General features: G+C 38.0%; 1 protein-coding gene across 1 annotated transcript in view; it reads right to left on the bottom strand.

Moving 5' to 3' along the window:
* Window positions 1-18,594, bottom strand: part of LOC138176033 (membrane-associated guanylate kinase, WW and PDZ domain-containing protein 2-like) — a 1,726,709-nt gene that overhangs the window by 431,568 nt on the left and 1,276,547 nt on the right. The window lies entirely within an intron of this gene.

Here is an 18,594-nt window from a genome sequence, read left to right as displayed (position 1 = left end):
TGCCAGGATCGAAGACATAGACTGGAGTCATTTTTAGAAGCAGTAGTTGAAGATACAGTAGTGGATAAGATTTCTGAGGGAGAGAATATAAAGCAGGGAAACCTGAGGACTGAGCAGTGGGAGTAGATTAACATTTAAAATTCTAATATTGGTTGTAAGGAAAGAAAATAGTGCTTAGCAAATATCATTTAACTTCTTGATTCAGGAGCATTTGTACCGTGTCAGAACTGGTTCTCAGCTGTGGCATAAGCCAGATTGAGAAAGGCTGGGAATGAAATTCCAGGCAGACTAGCAGTTGCATGAAGGCCATGTGTTTAAATATTGGAGAAAGGAAGAAGTTGGCTGTTGAAAAAAGCCATGATAAGTGATAAATCTCATTGTAAGTCTAAAACTGGGAGACTGATCTATGTACTACAGTAATTTTGAGAAGAGATGAAAATTATGATTCTTGGGAAAGGGCTTCAGGTAGGACATTAGGATAGCTTTTGAAAGTGTACAAGCTGAATCTAATATCCAGAGTATTTATCTAAGCAGTTTGGGATAGATAGATGATTGCTGGAAGTCCAAGCAGTATAAAACCAGTGGATGTCTGGAAAGGCAAAGAGGGTTGTCACTAAGGAAGCTGGTAGCAAGTAGCAGGCACTAACTCAAGGGGGAGGCTGCTCAAGCTTAAGTATATAACTATTAATTTGGTAGTCTTCCCTGATGGTACCGTTTGAATGGAGGTAGTAGACTGGAACTCAGTCACTAGAAAGTTGGAGCTATTACATCAGTGGAGGGATAGCAACAGAATTGAATTGATGTCAACTCTGAACAATTCAGAACAAAAGGAAGATTTTGTTTGAATTATCTGGCTAACAAGATAGTCTTTCCTAATATGGTTCCTTATATTCTGATAGAACTACGATTAGTAGATAAGAAACAGGATTACTATACTCTACATGTGGGGATTAAGTGATTCTATCTAAGAAGGTTGAGAAAATTCATAGGATAAGCTATGTAAGGCTCATTTCAAACCTCAATTTCCTTTCTTTCTTGCTTGCTTGCTTTCTCTCTGTCTTTCCTTCTTTCCTTCCTCCCTCCCTTCTTTCCTCCTTCCTTCCTTCCTTCCTTCCTTCCTTCCTTCCTTCCTTCCTTCCTTCCTTCCTTCCTTCCTTCCTTCCTTCCTTCCTTCCTTCCTTCCTTCCTTCCTTCCTTCCTTCCTTCCTTCCTTCCTTCTTTCCTTCCTTTCAATTTAGAGTAAACTCTTGATTTTTGCCTTGGGTTTTGTAGACATATGTCCTAATTTTTTGTTTCCAAATTCAATTAAAAAAATTCTATGACTCATGTATATCATAACTGGCATCTCTGATTTGAACTCTTTTTAAACTTACTAAACAGATTCTGATCTAGTTGTGGAAGAGAATGAAATCATGGGCTTTTGTAGGTGGAAGGGTCAATGTTATCAACATTTTCAGGTAAGAGGAAAATGAAGGCCTTTTAAAAAATGACTGGTAATGGCCCCTCCAGTCTAAATGCTACTATCACATTCTAATGTACACCTCAAACATATAGGAATATCACGTCAGGCAATTTCTGCAAGGTTCTGAAGGCTAAATTAAATTTATCAACAGTCTCTTATAATTGATCCACATGTTCTTATTGTCATTAGTCAGGACCACATCTTTCATTTGGACGAGTTTCAGTGAATTCATAATATAGACATTTTAACCCGGTAGATAAGTATTTTAAAATATAATGAATTTGATGTGCAGGGTGCCCCAAAAATCTTAGTACAAATTGAAAGCTTTAATTGCACTAAGACTCCTGAGACACCTGCTATTATGGTGAGAATATCTTACCATTTAAAGTATCTACCTAGGAGAAGCTTCTAAATATCTAACAAAATAATATTGGAAACATAAAATAGTTACCTTTGTTCCTCATACCGGACAAAATGAATTCTACTTAAGAACTGGCTCTATTAATTTTTGCATTTAAGATGAAGCCATTGAGCTATATTTAATGTTGATTAAAAATCCTACTTAGCCTCATCAAACAGAACTGTCACAATGAAAACCCTGGGCTGCTCAGGCGTAAGTACATAAGATTAGTTTGGTAAAGTCTTCCCTGATGGTACCATTTGAAGCATCTTCTGCTATGCTGGCTTTAAGGAGCATTGCGCTGATTTTATATGCCATTAAATAAGAACATCCATTTTGTTTGGGCCATGGAAATCACAGCTTCTAAGAGGTGGGCATGTTTTATAAATAAGCAAGCTGGGCATTTGAGGAACAGGGGCTGGGGGGATGTAGCTGTGTCACGAATTCTATATGTTTTCTGGTCTGCTGAGTTTAGCATGCTCCTGTCAGGGTGAAGAAGCAGCTGGGAAGCAATTCTGAAAAGAATGCTTGAAAAACAAATAAAAACGCCAGCTGTCAACATCATTTGTGTTGTGAAGAGAGGAAAGGCACTTTTCCAAACTTTCCATTTGTGATGTGAAGTGGTTTTTAAAAGTACCATATATTACACAACATACACACTTAATGAGCAAGGTGACAGAGAGAATTATACTATGTCAAGGTTCCCAGTGTTTGAAATTTTTCCTTAGGCTGGACAAAGATTACACATTATTTTGACTAGGGCAGAAAGTGGCTGGGATTTCACAGGATTTTATATCCGCTCCATTTGAAGGCCACACTAGATGAAATGGAGGTATGACGTATGGGGTGAGATGAGGTAGGAGGAGATTTCTTTGCAGAGAAAGATGTTGAGTAGTACTTTTTTTTTTTGTAGGATTATGTAATTTATATTAGGTATTTCATCTCATGCCTTGCCTACTGGTGAAGAGCAGGGACTGCTTCTCCTTGTGGTCCCAGACTTTAGTCCAGCGCTTGTCCCATAGTAAGTGTTCAATGAGTGCTGATATGAATGCAAATATTAGTAGTAATGTCTAAAGTGACAAACATAGACAACACGTACCGCTTAATGTATGTGTGCACCTGTAATGCCATCCCCAAGTAACTTCCAGAGAACTTAACTGTATGCTGCAGCAAAGTTTAGGAAACACCTGCTATGTGGCAAGGACCGTGCTTAAGGGTGTGATATATGAATGAACAGAAGCAAACACATGGGCCCTCATCTCGGGGTGCACCAATTTTAATGGAAGAGGGAACATGTAAACAACTCTAGATAGTATGAACGGGAAATAAGTTCAAAGGAAAAGCATTAAGAGTGCGGATGAGAAGTCAGTTGAGTTTTAACGGAAGCTAGGAAAGTCGGGAGATGGAGATGAGGAGGCATAGAGGACAATCAGGGAAGAGGTAGAGTCAGGCGATGGAGTGTGCCTAAGGAGAATTTTGGCAATTGTATTAGATGTTGGCAATGTATTCAAGGTACTATCGTCTTAAAAGATTATAATCTTCCATGACCCAGAGAGATAATAGTTTCCTTAGCTCTTCTCTAGGTGAAGAAATAGAAGCTCAGAGAAGTTTAAGCGACTTGCCCAGGGTATCATAGCTACTAAGGATTTGATGCAGGATTCAAATCCAGGTCTTTCTGACTAAAAGTCAAGAATATCTCCCAAAGAGAGAGAGGAGAAAAGGGTCAACCACCCTTATCTACATAGAACTTCAGTAAGGTAATAATATAACATCGGAATTTCTATGTTACAAACAAAAGAGAATATCAAAAATACCTAGAATGTTTGGCATCTGTCTTAATATCTGAATAAGCACTTAAAATACTATGCTAATCAAAGAAGATAGTATTACAGTTTTAGCAAAAATTCTGAACAACCTCTCTTAGCAAATGATTGAGGAAGGGGTAAATAAATGACAAAAGTTTTATTAGAAGCCTCTGGATACTACTATTTCTGTTAATTTTACTTTTTCCTGTTCAGTCTTGATGCATCATAATGGAAGAATTTTCAAGAGTTAAGAGATAAGAGAAGTGTTGGGTCATTTTACACTGCAAATGGCAAACATATTCTCACCCTGATTAAAAAAAAAGTGCTTTACTACTTCATGGAATGTAGCTTTGTGGTACAGGGGAGAGATATACAACAACCCCATAGGATTTAGAAGAGATAACCAGGCTATATCATATTTCTGCCTATCTTTATGGTGGCAAGAAAATAAAGCAACATGGAAACAAGCTGAGAAAGAGATTTCCTTACATTCACTACAGTGAGTATATTTGTACAACATAAAAGATGCTAGAATAGAAAACATCATGCCTGCTGTGACTGCAAAGTATCCTGGTGCCTAATACATTGGAGAAATTCTGGGAGAATACTTTATCCCTGTTAAAAATATTACCCATATAAAGCTGTCAAAGTCAGTGTCAGTTTGGGTTACCTGCCATGGAAAAAGCCAGCCAGTCCCACAAATTAGGCTACCCTGAAGGCCTGTCTAGTTTATATGCCAGACTTTCAGGACATATTAAAGGCCCAAATGGAGCTATGATTTGTACCCAAGGTAGCAACTGGGAGGGGTGTAAATTGTACTGAGGAGTGACATTGAACATTTTTATGCAGGCGTTATCAGCATCTGTGACCCTAAGGTTAGGCTTACTGGTTAACAATTCAAAACATTCAATATAAAAGGAAATTAAACAAATAAGATATATGAAAGTACACAAACAATCTCTTTGGACCAAACTGGTTTTTAAAAGTATTTTGTGGGAAATAAAGAGATCAATAAAAACATGCTATTAATGAGTGTATAAACACACACACACACACGAGTGCGCATGAGTGTGTGGGTATATATGTCATATGCATCTAGATGGCTATAGTTTTGTGAAACAGCTTAAGCAGTTAAAATGTGTGTATAGTGTATTGTGGATAGAATGTTGGGGCTGGAGTCAAGAATACCTGAGTTCAAATGTAACTTCAGACACTTACTAGCTGTGTAATCCTGGGCAAGTCACTTGATCCTGTTTGCCTCAGTTTCTTCATCAGTAAAACGAGCTGGAGAAAGAAATGGCACACACCTCCAGTATCTTTGCAAAGACTACCCCAAATGGGGTCACAAAGAGCCTGAACAACAACAATGTTAAAGAAGTCATAGATATTAGTCATATGAAGTGATGAATGTTGAACTTGTGGGAGTTGCACATTTGAATAGGATATAATCTAAAGAAAACACTTCACCTTGCCTAGTTGGAAGGAGCTACTTAGATTTTTCAGAGAAAAGCTTAGTATACTGAGGGCTGCGGATTTCTTCAGTATTACCATCCTGTGTTCTTGCAGACTAGTGTGTGGGAACTCACCATGGTGCAGTGGAAACAACACTGGAATCAGTCACAGCCTCTCAGTTTAGATACCTAGTGCTACTATTTATTACCTTTGTACCTTGGGTGAGACTTTTAACTTCTATGGGCCTCAGTTTCTTCATGAGTAAAATGGAGCTGTTAGATGGCAGTTCCTTTAAGTATCTAAGTATACCTTCCAGCCCTAAATGTAATATTCTATAACTTCTGCAAGAGTACAAATTTAATTTTTAACTATGTGCTTAACCCCTAAAATGATATAAATAGGTAATTCAGAATAGATGAGGGGGCCATAATCTAAACCAAAAAAACAAACAACATGAAAACAGGAGGCAAATGAAAAAGTGTATTTCCTAGTAAGTTGGTCTATCTTCAACAAAAGGAAAGAGATAGGCACCTTTTTTTTTCCTTCCAAAGTTGTCATGGCATAGACACTTGAAAAAAGAAAGATGAAGAATTTAAAAAATATTGTCTTTAGCCATAAACCCAAATTACATCAATGTTGACAAATATCAAACTTGAAACAACAACTTCAGTTAAGAGTATGATGATATTTTCATTAGCTTCCACTCTATTTTCACAGAGAAATTTTGCTTTTGTGAAAATTTCAGTTGATTAAAAAACTTACCAATTCTATTTGTATTGGGAATAAAAACCAATCCTATGCAGTAAAGCTAGTTTCTCCTTAAACGGTATTGAAAATATTTTGGACATTTATTTGTTTCAAGGACTATAGCTAAGGTTGTTGACTTGGCTTCCCAGTGACTTCAGTCCTAAATGCTTCATGGAGCTCCAGCTGGCCCCTGGTGCTTTGACTGGTGGGCCACCATGGGACAACAGAGAAACAGGAGTTGAATTCAGTTGCATCCTTGGTGAATATCCTGCTCCTGCAATGGCTAAGTACATCTCCCTTTCTTAACTGTCAGATCTTCACAATATTACATTTTGTTCCATTATTGAACCTGGACTCCCAGGGGACCTGCCTGAGACAGACCTTGCCTCCAGCCTTCTAAAGGTGAAGCTCTAACTGGGAGATAAAATTACAGTCAGAGAATGGGGAAAATGTCAAGGAGCTTAATGTGCAACGCTACTGTTTTAGTTCCAATGACATTTTTTTAAAAAATGCAGATGTAAACAATTAGAAGCAGTAATAACAATAATAAAAACTAACAATTACTTAGTGCTCACTTAGTGCCAAGCCCTGTGCTTTATATATTTATTTATATATTTATAACCTCACCACAACCCTGGGAGGTAAGTGCTATTATTATCCATTTCTATTTCATAGATGAGGAAACTGAGAAAGACAGAGGTTAGGTGAGTTGCTTAGGGGTCCACAAATTGTAAGTGTCCAAGGCTGGATTTGAACTCCACTGTTTCTGACTCCAGGCTTAGTATTCCATCTACCGTATAACCTAGCTGGTTTCTGTTAGCACAGGAAAGCATAAATATTTGGATTAAAGACAATCTTTTGTGAGCACATTGGGGTTTTAGTTATATTATTGCTGGTGACATAAATCGGACTCCTTTAACTTTCTCCTTAAGCAGAAACCCACATTTACTGATATTATGCAATATTTTAAGGAATAGACATTTAAAAAATCTATTAATGTTAAGCCTTCCTTAACAGCTGCCATTGGGTATGTAGGTGGTGCCGTGGATAGAGTACTAGACCTAGAGTCAGGAAGACTCATCTTTCTGAGTTCAAATCTGGCCTCAGGCACTTATTAGCTGTGTACTTATTACCCTGAGTGTTGGAGAAGGAAATGGCAAACCACTCCTGGTATCTTCGCCAAGAAAACCCCAATTGGGATCATGAAGAGTTGGACATGACTTGTAAAACTACTGACCAACACCCAATTTCCCCAAAGGAAATTCTCTCTCCCTTTCTTGAGCCAATCCCAATTGCACTTTACAGCTATCTCATTTCAATTGTATTATTTGTCCATCTTTGAAGACTAAGATTTTGCATAGCTCTCCACATACTTTTACATCCCCAATTACATTTTATATATTTTGCATTTACATATTTGGGCACATTCTTTTTTTTACTTGATAGAATGTAAAAGTCTCTGAGATCAATAACTGTTTAATTTTTTACTTTAAATTTCCATTGCCTAGTACATAGTAAGTCCTTAATACATGGTCATTGAATTAATTTTGCCTTTTAAACTGTTATACAGTTACTTATATCTCCCCTACTAGATTAAAAAAATGTGTTTCAGGAGCAGCTAGGTGGTGCAGTGAATAGAGCACCATCTCTGGAGTTAGGAGGACCTGAGTTCAACTCTGGTCTCAGATACTTAATACTTTCTATCTGTGTGACCTTGGGCAAATCACCTAACCCCAATTGCCCTCCCCTCTCCTCTCCAAAAAGCAAAAAATTTGTGTTTTAGGTTTTTTGGGGTTTTTTGGTTGTTGTTTTCAGTCTTGTCTGGCTCTTCACAACCCCATTTGGGTTTTTTTTTTGGCAAAGATACTAGAGTGGTTTGCATTTTCTTCTTCATTTTTTTAAAGATAAGAAAACTGAGGCAAAGAGGGTTAAGTGACTACCCCAGGGTAACATAGCTAGTAGTGTCTGAGGCAAGATCTGAACTCAGGAAGTGGAATCTTCCTGACTCTAGGCTTGGTTTTCTATCCACTGCACCACCTAGCTGCCCAAAAAGAAATGTCTAGCCACTGTGTGCACTAACCAGTTTTTGTTGTTCAGTCATGTCTGACTTTTTGTGACCTAGTGAACCATACTGTCATGGGGTTTTCTGAGCAAAGATACTGGAGCGATTTGCCATTTCTTTCTTCTAACAGATTAAGGCAAACAAAAGTTAAGTGACTTGTCCAGGGTTACACAGCTAGTAAGTGTCTAAGGCTAGATTTGAACTCAAGTCTTCCTGACTCCAGACCCAGTGCTGTATCAAATGAACTACCTGTCTATAGGGGGATTAGGCTATGTCATGATTAATAATTACCACCATCCCCACGACTAAGTCTAACTTTTTTTTTGGAAAGGCTGCTGAGCCTAAAAGAGCTTTAATCCGTGGGAGTTAGGAGGGGAGTTAACATGCAAAAGCAAGACCAACTGGGTCAATGGGACACAGCTATACTGATTTAAATGTTGATATGGAATCCCACAGATAGGTGATGGAGCTAGTGACAATGCCATCTCGTCATTGATTTGCATTTTCCTGTTGCTTATGAGAGTAGTCAGTGTCTTCTTTTGCTTTCTTTGGCAGTGAGTAAAGCCCTGGAGTCAGGAGGACCCGAGTTTGGTTTCGCCTTAGACACAACACCCACACAAAAAAACTAGCTGTGTAGCCTTGAGCAAGTTACTTAACACCAATTGCCCTACAAAAGTAAAAAAAAAAAAAGGATTAGAGAGGAAAGCTGTGGGAAAGGGATAGAAGGAAAGGTCTAGTTGTCCTTACCTTCATAGTTACCAGTCATAAGGGATGCTATCTGGGAGTACTATGAAATCTGTAGTCATAGGGAAAACTGTCTAAATTGACCACTCCAATTGTCTTCCATACCCATCCTTCCACTTGATAATTCCCAAATGATACTCCAATTCAGGAAGAGTTTCAAGTTATTTTTTTCCTTTATTTTTTCTACTTGAAGGGATATGCAATAACTCAAAAGGAGTTCAACCTGTCTATCCACACAGTAAAGAACAAGTGAAAGAAGAGTGTATATATATATATATGTGTGTGTGTGTGTGTGTGTGTGTATGTATGTATGTGTATATGCGTGTATACACACACCTACATAGATAGTACATTTTTCAATATGCATTTGGAAGGAAACTGTCCAATGTTACAAATATCTGAGACACTTTAAATGGACAATGGTAGAGCCCCAAATTTGAAGAGGAGCTGGGGAACAAGTTGGATGGCTTTGGGGAAACTGAAAAGTTCTTCTACTAAGTCCAAGTTTCCTATGAAAGCAAAGGCCCATCCTTTCAAAACTAACTTTTAACTAGTGTTGTTATCCTATCTGGGATATAGATGTGGAACACCACCATCTCTCTAGAACTATAGACAAATATCATAGTGAGGTCAATGGAGAAGCACATGGTGATTTGTGAGCGGGCTGCAACACAAAACTACTCTTAAGAGGAACAGAAAGAAAGGAAATGAGCACTTATTAAGCACTTACTGTGTGTGTATGTGTGTATATATATGTATATATGTGTGTGTATATTTATATTTGCCCTTGAATTGAATATCTTTCAAATTGTGCCCATTTGTTCATTCAACAAATATTTATTTACTCTTATAATCTTCCAGGCATTATGGTAAGTGCTAAGGATAAAAAGACAAAACAACAAAACAAAAACAAAATCTTTGCTCTCAATTAGTTCATGTTCTGTTGAAAAATAAAATGAACACAAGTATTTACCAAATATATGCATATATGTTTTGTTGTTGCTGTCGAATTGTTTCAGTTGTGTCTGATTCTTTGTGACCCTATTTGGGGTTTTCTTGGAAAAGATATTGGAGTGCTTTTTCATTTCCTTCTCCAGCTCATTTTGTAGATAAGGAAGTGAGGCAAACAGGATTAAGTGACTTGCCCAGGGTTACACAGCTAGTAAGTGTCTCAAGCCAGTTTTGAACTCATGAAAATGAGTATTCCTGACTCTAGGCTTGGTTCTATGTGTATACACATATACACACACACCATCTATATGTGTAAAGAAAAAGCAGTTGGGAGAACAATAAGAAATTATGTGGGGATAAGGATAAGCTTTTTCTAAGAATTTACACTTGAGCTGAGTCTTGCTAGGAATTCTATGATGAAGAGGTGGAAAGGTAATAGGTTCCAGGGGGCAGTCTTTTCAAAGGGCATGGAGATAAGACATGAGTTGAATTGACTAAGAAATGGTAAATTTACCAATTTAAGCAGAATGAAGAATGCCTGAAAAATAGGAATATGCTATAAGATTGGAAAGGTAGACTGAAGCTTGATTATGAAGGGCTTTGAATTGCAAACCAAGAAGTTTGTATATTATCCTAGAGGCAAATGGGGCTCACTGGAGCTTCTTGAAAATGGGAGTTTTGTAGTCAGAATCATGCTTTTGGGAAATTAATTTGACAGCATATGCAAGCCTATGATGGAGATTCTCAAAATTCTGAATCCCTCTACCTCACTGCCCTTAGGTAGGAGAAGCCTAAGTAGAAAATTTCCCATCCTTTTGTACTAAATTTGTCTTTGTTGCACAATAGGTCTAGTAAACATCGGCTTCAGCTGTGCAGATATAACAACATACAGTACACTAGCTTACATCCTAGTCACAACTTACCCTTCAGTGTTTATGCAATAACACAGGTTATATTTATGAGGACACTCAAAGAGAGACATTAGAAACTTTAAAAATTCCCCTGGCATTCACATGACAAGGAAATATGTATGCATTTGGAAGTCTATTTCCTTTTATTTGAATTGTAATACCATCTGCCAAAATTCACTCTCTCAAAAAGTGTCGCTTCTGACAGCATCAGAAAGGAACTTTGCATGAGAAACAGACATCTGTTCTTTACTTAATATACAAATGACACATTTTGTTTGCATTCACAAGGGCATTTTGCAAATTTACTGCCCAATTAATATGCCAGTTTGTGACAGTGACAAAATAATCAGATTCTTAACTGTGTCCCATTTCTTTTACAGTTTTAGCTATGAAAGGCATGGCAGGAATACCTAGTGCAGAATACCAGCCCCCACTTTCAAGCAAACATAAGTCTTATCTCCTATGTGAAGAAGGCATTAAACACACCAGTGTGACATTCACTTTGAAATTCCAGTAATGGTGATGGATTTGTGATGAGTCTTTGAAACACTGACCTCCCCTCTCTCAAAAATACAACTATTGGGAAGAAGAAGCCTGTAGTCTGGGGTCTTAGAAAAGTTATTCCAATCAGTCAATAAATCTTGATTAAGTGCCTACTATGTGACAGGTACTGTGTTAAAAGCTAGAGGTACCAAGAAAGGCAAGAGACAGTTCTTGCCCTCCTGGAACTTACAGTTTCATGGGGGAAGACTCCTCAAAAAATGAGGACGGGAATGATGGAAAAGTCCAGAGGAGAGTAGCCAAGTGGGAAATGAATAGATGACTAGCTTGGTTACCTTCCTTAAGTGGAGGTTCTAGGAAGAGCTCTTTGCTGGCCAGCCTCCAATCAGAGCCAGGGAAGGGCTCCCAGGACAGAGGATGCTGGCAAGAGATAAGTTCCAGGGCTGAAATGATCTTGCAAGATTAAGGGGTTCTTGGGGGCATAACAAAGAAGTCCAGAAGAGGATAGTGACGCTAAGCTTGAGATGCAGCATTGTATGATGGAAAGAGCATGGGACTTGAAATCAGAAAGATTTGGGTTCAAATTCTATTTCTATTACTGGCTTATTGTTACTTACACTTCAACTTCCTTATCTATAAAGTGATGATGACACAACTTGAGAAGAGAGGAATACAGACAGTTCTGGCTTTATGTAAATTCACATTATGTAAATCCGACTTTATATAAAGAATGCTGAAAGCCATGGGGAGATGTAATAGAAACATGTACCAAGACAGTTTTGGGGGAAAATGTATGCCTACAGTTTGTCCCCAATTTTTGTGGATTTGACAAAAATGGAACATCAAAGAAGTAACAAGACTGTAAATTTAGCCCAAGAATTGGAAGTGGAAGTGAAAGAGAATGATGTGGAGGAGTTGATTGAGTCTCACGGAGAATGAGGATCTGATTGAGCTGCTAGCAGCAAAGATTGCAGAAGAAGAAAGGTAATCTTTGGAACCCAAAGTCAAACCAAAAAGGTGCACAATGAAACAGTTGGCTGAAGCATTTCATCTTTTGAATATTTTTTCTTGTATTGAATAGATGAATCCAAATACTTCAAAATTTTTAAAAGTTCAAAGACTAGCTGAGTATAAGATTGCTTGCTATCATCAGATATTTGAGGAAAAAAGACAGTCACTGTCCAAACACCTCTCAAAAGCTTCATAAAAACAAAATTGTGCAGCCAACCACCTGTGATAAAGGCCATGTGCAGTGGGTGGGAAAAGGAAACATATTCACAACTATGCTAACTTAACTGCATGTAATGGGGCAGATATTATCATTAACTTTACCTTTCATTTCAAATTCTGTTTATTTATTATGGTACAGTCTTCACTATGTCTGCATTTTACTATATTTTATGGCTTGTGTAATGGTATTATTTTGTGTGTACTTTTGTCATATAGGCTAAGTGAACTGAGTGGGTAGGGGCAAATTCACATTACGTTAATTTAACATTGCTTTACAGAGAGGGCTGCACAATGGTTTCCTTACATAAACAGAGAATTATCTTTAGTAAATAGAGAACTGACCTTGGAGTAAAGAAAAACAAACTCTAGGCTCAGGTCCTGTCCCTGTCACATATTACCTGTATGACCCTGGACAAGTAACTTAAATTCTCAGGCTTTAGACAGTTCTTTAAGACTACAGATTGTAAAAAGCTGTTGACCTGCATTGACAGAGGGAGTTCTCTCATCTGGGAGTTTCCTATGCCAATGAGATCATGGATTCCATCCCTATTACTGCTGTTAAAAACTCTGCCTCACAGGGTTATTATAAAACTCAAATTAGATAATGTATGTGCTTGGCCAAACTTAAAGTGCTATGGAAATATCCATTATATTTTCCCAAGTGAAGCAAATATCTATGACCTCTATGACATAAAAAATCTCTATGACATTGGCCTCATTAGCACCTAGGTCACTCTTAGATTACTTCTCCATGAGGTGACTATTGAAAATTGAGTACTATAGGGCTAAGTTCTACACCTCTGAGAGAGGTGGATGGAATAGGCTACTGACCTCATCTGTCATGTTATTTTTCTTCCTAGTTAGCAGGCAGGCAAAAGCTCTCACTGCTACCACGGGCAAGAAGTGGTGATAGGTGAGATATTAGTTTCACTTATATTTCCCAATATATTAAAGGATACAACTTTGGCACATTAGTGGAGAGGGAAAATGAATGCACTGTTTACCTCCATTCTTTCTCTAATTTATAGACAGTTGAAGGTTATGATATTCCCTTCAGGAAACAGGAGAGGACAACATTCAAAACTAAAAGTGAGGGGCGGCCAGGCGGCACAGTGAGTAAGAGCACCAGTCCCAGTGTTGGGATGACCTGGGGTTCAAATCCGGACTCAGACACTTAGCACCCACCCAGAAACACCTGGCTGTGTAACCTTGAGCAAGTTACTTAATCCCAATTGCTTAAAAAAAAAGAATGACAAAGGACTAAGATTCTTGGGGTGGCCAGGTGGCTCAGCGAGTTAGAGCACCAGTCCCAGTGTCGGGATGACCTGGGGATCGAATATGGGCTCAGATACTTAGCACCACACCCAGAAATAACTGGCTGTGTAACCTTGAGCAAGTCACCTAACCCCAATTGCTTATTAAAAAAAAAACAAAATAAAACCTAAAAGTGAGATCTGGCCTGTGAAAACAAAAGCATGTAATTGCATATCAAAGAAGAAATCTGTGCCTGTACTCTGTCCATAATTCCCCCTGCAGCTCTATTTTTTTTAAGTGAAAAAGCTAGGATTAGGAATTGGTCATCTATATATTATAATCAGGTAGAAATTTCTTGAAATAAATATCAAATTGAATCAACTAATTTGTGATCAAAGACAGGCCATGAGCCCAAACAGCAGCACTGATTCAGGTACTAAGTGAAAAACACTTGATGTGAGTCGAGGGTGAATTTCTTTTGCTATCATTCCTGGACCCCAAAATGTGGGTTGAAGTTCTATACCTGAACTTGACTTTAAACCTTGAATAAATACAATTTTACATTACTACTCAACTAGAAAACCCATTGTCAGCTCTCAGCATTTTATCTCCTTTTAGATGTGCCCTGTCCTTTCATAGTATAAGTGACAGATTGAATTTCAACTTCTTCCTACATTCAAGTGCCTCTACTATAATCACAATTATATCAGGAGATCTCATATTCTTTCCTGTTTCCTAATGTTCAGGTTTTTGCTAAGTTTAGGGCTGTCTGGCTTTTGATACATGTAAATAGAAATGGATGTTCCAGACATATTAAGGAGTGACATGGAGAAAAGGAGTAAAATAAATAGAAGCTCAGAGGGAGGAAAAAGAAAATTTAGGTCATGGCACAATATGAATCAATGCGGGAGCAAAAGTATTAAGGCCATCTCCATGCATTTCTTTTAAACAGTAGTCAGCAGTGAAAATTCAATCATAGGATCATCAATTCAAAGAATCTTGTGATAGAATCCATAATAAACAATGAAGGGGCTGGTTTGAGAGAAACCTAAAAAGACTTTGATGAGAAGGGATCTTAAGGCATCTAGCCCAGTCTTGGCAAACTTGTATTTGCTCGCTGCACAGTCTTTCTTGAGAGGAGTTACAAGCACTGCAGGAGTCAAGGAACTCATACAAATTCTTCAACAGAAGCAGCTGTTTTCTTGCTTTTAAAAAATGAATTCAAGTTCTAATGTATTTTGAGATGAGTATGTATATGTAATGAGGAAGTTTAGTTTATTTGACTGAGCACAGTGCCTTGGACATGGTAACTACTTAATACGTTACGGTTGATTGATTTCACTTATCAGGTATGTTGGGTAAATACAATTATACTAAAATTATTTATAAATTTTCTACAATAAGATAACATGAAGAATTTGGCATAACACCAAGGGAAAGTGAGGCACACTGATTTTCCATGACACAAACTTTGACACTGATCATGCTGGATGTGGATCTAGGCCAATCTCCCACCGAAAGAAAGAAAATCATTTTTTAACAGCTCTGCCAGGGCTGTCTATAAAATGCCAACCAATTAGCCTACTTTTGTGGCATGGTGGTACATTAGAGTCAAGAAAATCAGGGCTTAAAAAACCTCTGATACTAGCTGTGTGACTGTAGGTAAGGAGCAATTTCTCTGAGACTCAATTTCCTTATCTATAAAATGGGGATACTAATACTTGTTATACCCACCTCACAAAATAGTTGTGAGGCTCAAATGAGATAGCGCAGGATGTTTTAAAGCTTAAGTAGCTTCAAATTGCTCTAAGATTTTTGGAACATTCTTATATGTAAAGTGTTTGGCAAGCTTTAATATGTTACATGTCATTTATTATAATTATGTGACATTTTAGCTGAACTTACTAAATCAATGCATTTGCAGTAGTCACAGATTCAGACATTCTATACCACATCAAGCCAACATTTGGTCACCACCTCCTTCCTCAGGGTAATTTTACAAAGAAATGTAAGATAAATTCCTTGTCCTCCAAGAGCTTATGATTTAATTATGTTTAAACTTAATAATATAAACTTTTTCATATAAATATGAAATTTTATTTTCATATAAATAATGAGTTAATGCCCTTAAAAACAATATATTTTCTCATGCATGTGAAAATGACTCCTGGCATTATTTTTATTTTTAAAATTAAATTTAATGTTTATTTTTAGTTTACATCATTCATTTCCACAAGATTTTCAGTTACAAATCTTCTCACCATCTTTCCCTTACCCACCACCCCAAAATAGCAATCCCGCTGAATACTCCCTTCCCCCAATTGTATCTCTCCTATTTCCTCCCCTATACCCCTCTGACTTTCCAGTAGGGCAAGATGGATCTTTATGCCCCAGTTCTTGTATATCTTATTTCCCAGTTGCATGAAAAATTATATATATATATATATATATATATATATATATTAACCATTTGATTTTAACACTTTGAATTCCAGATTCTTTCCCTTCCTCCCTCCTCACCTACCCTTACTGTGAAGATAAGCAGTTCAATATAGGTTGTACATGTGTAGCTATGCAAACTCTTTCCATAGTGGATATATTGTGAAGGACTGACTATATTTCCCTCCATCCTATCCTGCTCCCCACTTGTTTTATTCTTTACTTTGACCCTGTCACTTTTCAAAAGCGTGTGCTTGTAACTTCCCTCCCTGCCAACCTGCCCTCCCCTACATCCCCTTCCCCCCTATTCTTATGTAAGGTAAATACAGTATTTAGTGTGTATGGCATTCCCTCCCTAAGCCAAATTCAATGAGAGTAAGGTTGACCCATTCCCTTTTGCCTTCCTGTTCTTCCCCTCTATTGTAATAGTTTTCCCTTGCATTTTTTAGATGAGATAATTTACCCCATTCTGTCTCTCCCCAACTCCTCTCATTATATTCCTCTCTCACCTCTCAATTTTACCTTTAAATATCATCACTTCCTATTTAAGTGGTCCTGTGCCTTCTGTCTATGTATACCTGTACACATATATACACATACTCACATATGTATTCATATGCCCACATATGCTCCTATATAGACATATATATATATATATATATACACACATATACACATTTATATTCCTTTCACCTATCCTCATACTGAGAAAAGTTTCATAAGTTACAATAATTGTTTTTCCATGTAGGAATGGAACTAGTTCAAATTTGATAAATTCCTTATGCTTTCTTTTCCCTGTTTACCTTCTCATGCTTCTCTTGCTTCTTATATCTGAATGTCAAATTTTCTATTCAACTCTGTTTTTTTTCATCATGAATGCTTGAAAGTCCTCTATTCCACCGAATTACCACCTTTTCACCTGAAAGATGATACTCAGTTTTGTTGGATAGGTGATCCTTGGTTTTAATCCCAGCTCCTTTGACCTCCAGAATATCATATTCCAAGCCCTTTGATCCCTCACTGTAGAAGCTGCCATATCCTGTGTTATCCTGATTGTGTTTCCACAATATTCAAAATGTTTCTTTCTGGCTGCTTGTAATATTTTCTCCTTGATCTGGGAACTCTGTAACCTGGCTATAATATTCCTAGCAGTTTTCTTTTTGGGATCTTTTTCAAGAAGTGATCCATAGAGTCTTTTAACCTCTATTTTGCCCTCTGGTTCTAAAACATCAGGGCAGTTTTCCTTGAGAATTTTTGGAGGATGATCTCTAGGTTCTTTTTTTTGACCATGGCTTACAGGCAGTCCAATAATTTTTAAATTATCTCTCCTGGATTTATTTTCCAGGTCAGTTGTTTTTCCAATGAGATATTTCACATTAGCTTCTATTTTTCATTTTTTTGGATCTGTTTAATAGTTTCTTGATTTCTCATAAAGTCACTAGCTTCCATTTGCTCCAATCTAATTCTGAAGGAATTATTCTCTTCAGTGAGCTTTTGAGATTCTTTTTCCATCTGATAAATTTGACTCCTTAAGGCATTCTTCTCCTCATTGGCTTTTTGAGCCTCTTTTGTCATTTGAGTTAGTCTATTTTTTTTAAGGTGTTATTTTCTTCAGTCAGGTTCTTGACTTTCATTTCATAACTTTCTTGCACTGTTCTCATTTCTTTTCCCAATTTCTCCTCCACTTCTCTTATTTGGTTTTCAGAATCCTTCTTAAGCTCCTCTATGGCCTGTAACCAATTCATATTTTTCTTTGAAGATTTTGGTGTGGGAGTTCTGACTTCATTGCCTTCCTCTTGCTCCATGCCTTTCCTTTCTGTCCCCAATAAAGGAATCCAATGTCAAACCACTGTGCTTGCCCCGCTTCCCCGGTTTGCTCATGTTGCCACTCAACCACTTGACTCTTGAACTTTTTGCCACAGTAGAACTCTTCTTCCAGAGAAGAGAGCTTTGTCTCAAATTGCTGGGGTTTTCTCAGCTGCTGGAGCTATTAGTTGGGTGCCCTCTCAGAAGCCTCCACTGGCTCTGGCATACTGGTCACATACCCCAGGACCTCCACCCAGGACAGGGATCCAGATCCAAGCAGGTTAAAGCAAGAGCAATTACCCCTTAGACTGGTCACTTAGTCCCCCTACAATCTGCAGGCCAGGAACTCTGAAGCAGCTATGTGGCCAGTGTCTCAGCTGCTTCTCATCCCAGGGACAGAGGCCTGACCACACTCCCAGACTCCCTGTTCCAAAAGTCCACTGACCTCTCACTTTGTCTTTGGCATTTATGGTTTGATAATTCTGGAAACCACCACAACTGCTGGTGATACACTCTTATGAAGTCCCTCTAGCTGGGGCTGTTTGGGCCGCCCTGAGACTAAAACCTTGGACTCACTTGGGGCTGGGCTTGGCTACCAGTGTGCTGCATTGGACACTTCCTGCCAGCCTTCTGGGCTGTCTTCAGTGGGAGGTTAGTTTCTGTCTGTCACTGGATGGGTTTTGTAGCTCTAAAGTTCGTTTAGAGTAATTTTTTACATGTGTTGGAGGGGGTAGAAGTAGGAGCCACCCGAAGTCCTGTTGCTACTCTGCCATCTTGGCTCTGCCCCCCCCCCCCCTTATTTATATATATATATATATATATATATATAT

Source organism: Petaurus breviceps, unplaced genomic scaffold (assembly GCF_028583685.1).
Source record: "Petaurus breviceps papuanus isolate PSGF00001 unplaced genomic scaffold, PetGlider_PUasm1.0 80, whole genome shotgun sequence".
NCBI classification, from domain to species: Eukaryota; Metazoa; Chordata; class Mammalia; order Diprotodontia; family Petauridae; genus Petaurus; species Petaurus breviceps.
Note: the sequence above shows the minus strand (reverse complement) of the source record. Positions and strands in the feature narration are given on the sequence as shown.